Here is a 2,500-nt window from a genome sequence, read left to right as displayed (position 1 = left end):
TATCATTTATATTATATATATATATATATTTAATACTATATATATATATATCATATATATATCATATATATCTATACTATATTATATAATATATATATACTACTCTATATACTATATTATATCTACTCTATAAATACCTATATACTATAAATACTATATATCATTATATCTATATATTATATATCCTCTTATATTATATCTCTATCTATATATATATTACTATATATTATCATCTATATACATCTCATATCCATATATATATAATATATCTATATTATTATATCTCATATATATCTTCCTATTATATATAAATAAATTTCATTTACTATCTAAATATACTACATTAATTAAATTATAAATATAAATCATATAATATAAATACTTAATATATCATCTATATCCTCTATTCTATCTCTATATCTATATCTATATCTCTATATATATATATTCCCCTGTCTCTTCCCTCCTTTCTCAGTCCCTCACTATTTCTGTATTATTCTCACTCCTACTCTCCCCTCCTCTCTTTCCCCTTGTCTCCTCCTCTCTCTTTCATCCTGTCTTTCCCATCTGTCTCTCTCTTTCCTCCACACTTAACAGAGCAGCATTACCTGTATGACGTAAAAAAATGGCAATCGCTCGGCATTCATCCAGGAATTCTTTGTCTCTGTCTCTTAACCTCCTTGTATCTTTCTCTCTATCTCCGACCCTATGTTCGTTAATTAACAAAGCATCATTACCTTTATGGCGTGCAAAAGAGAAAATACAGACGACCGAGGAACGTCCCTTCCCCGCGAGAGTCACCTTCCTGCGTCTCGGGTTTGTTTACGTCAGGGTCGGCGGCGTTCGAGTCCGGACGAAAAAAATAAAGAGAAATGTCTTCTTTAGCTGATATTATGGACATTTCTTGTATATCATTGCCTTTTAAACATTTATATAATACTTTTAATGTAGATTTAGTATCTTATATTTGGTTTATTTTGTTATATGCTGTGATCTCTGTGGTTGTTGGTGACGTTCGAGTATATATTTTTTACTACTATGTTAAAAATAGCATTGGCTATTTTTAGGGAAAATGTCATAATAGCTGACTCACGGCCTATTTACCTACATAGGCGAAGCTGAGTGTCCTTAGCTAAGTGTGCCAGATTTGTTGCTTTGTGCTTATTAATTGCAGTTTATTTTTAAAGGCCTCTCCTCTCGGATCTTGACTTAGAGCAAAATAATGATAATTATTAAAGCAATATTGGTTTGATATTAGCGTGATCGGCATCATCGTTCTAACAGGGTTTTCGAGAGAAAATCAATGTTTTCTTTTTCGTCTTTTTTTTTTATTGTTCTCTCTGAACCTTTTCTACGGTTTTCATCTTTTGATTATAAACCACTTTGCGATTTTTTCTCGTTGATTTGTCGTTCTCGCTATTCCTCTTTTCACTAATTGCTACATCTTCTCTTCACTCCCTCTCTCTCTCTCCTCCTCTCTCCCAACCCCCTCTCTCTCCTCTCCTCTCCCCCTCCCTCCCTCTCTCTCTCCTCTCCTCTCCCCCCTTTCTCTCTCCTCTCCTCCCTTTTCTTTCTCCCCTCTCCTCTCCTCTCCTCACCACTCTCTCCCTCCTCTCCTCCTCGCCCCTCCGGGCTAGTACAGTGGTAACGTGTCGGCCTCTCATCCGAGGGGTCGGCGGTTCGCGCCCCACCCAGGCGCGAGAAGTTGCAACTGTCGCCCGGAGGTTACTGCTGTGGCTGGGCACCACGGCGGGCAAGGACTCGGTTCAGCCGAGTCAGCAGCAGCTGACACACGTGAGCAAAATCAAGCAGACAGTATGTCACACCAAGAATATCCATTGTATCAAATGGAATCCAAACCAAACTTTAAAAACTCTCTCCTCTCCTCTTCCCCCCCTCTCTTTCTCCTCTGCTCTCCTCTTCCCCCCTCTCTCTCTCCTCTCCTCCCCTCTCCCCACTCTCTCTAATTTCCTCTCTCTCTCTCCTCTCCTCTTCCCACTCACTCTCTCATCCTCCTCTCCCCTTTTTCTCTCATATCCCTTCCCTTTCTCTCCTCTCTTCTCCCCTTTTCTCTCTCTTCTCCTATCTAGCCCCCCTCTCTCTCCTTTCCTCTTTCCCTTTTTCTCTCCTCCCCCCTCTATGGCATAATCACGATTTGTGTAAGCCATTAGACCAGAAGACCGCGTGGACTCCGTATGTTTAACACGAGGCCTCATGTCAATTTGTATCCATCACCTCAGCTGGGTCTAAATGACGATTATAACTGACCTCGTCTGACCCTTCAGTTCGCCTCCAGAAGCCTTCCAAGACATCGCATCTCCCATCACTGTGTTGTACTCTCTTCGTAAATAAAAGAGTCGAGCTGTTAAACCACGTTCCACTGCCCAAATAGTCATAGTCACCGTATTGAGGCCTCTTGGTACCTCTTGCGCCCTCTCCCTCCTCCCTTCTCGGTCCTTTAAACGTCTTGTATTACTCCTCGTATATCTTAACCCTACTT

At 40.1% G+C, this 2,500-nt stretch overlaps 1 protein-coding gene across 4 annotated transcripts in view; it reads right to left on the bottom strand.

Annotated features, from left to right (window-relative positions):
- The window catches only part of LOC119599445 (BTB/POZ domain-containing protein 6-like), a 14,596-nt gene extending 13,746 nt beyond the window's left edge, over nucleotides 1-850 (bottom strand). For 2 of the 4 annotated variants that reach the window (XM_037949225.1, XM_037949228.1), the window contains exon 1: nucleotides 738-841. The gene's annotated coding sequence lies outside the window, so the exon portion shown is untranslated. Of the gene's footprint in view, nucleotides 1-608 lie in introns of all 4 variants that reach the window. The other 2 variants (XM_037949229.1, XM_037949227.1) reach the window with 2 other exon arrangements.
- Between the last annotated feature and the right edge of the window lie 1,650 nt (nucleotides 851-2,500).

Source organism: Penaeus monodon, chromosome 42 (genome assembly GCF_015228065.2).
Source record: "Penaeus monodon isolate SGIC_2016 chromosome 42, NSTDA_Pmon_1, whole genome shotgun sequence".
NCBI lineage: Eukaryota > Metazoa > Arthropoda > Malacostraca > Decapoda > Penaeidae > Penaeus > Penaeus monodon.
The sequence above is the reverse complement of the archived record's forward strand: the minus strand, read 5'-3'. Positions and strand labels throughout refer to the sequence as shown.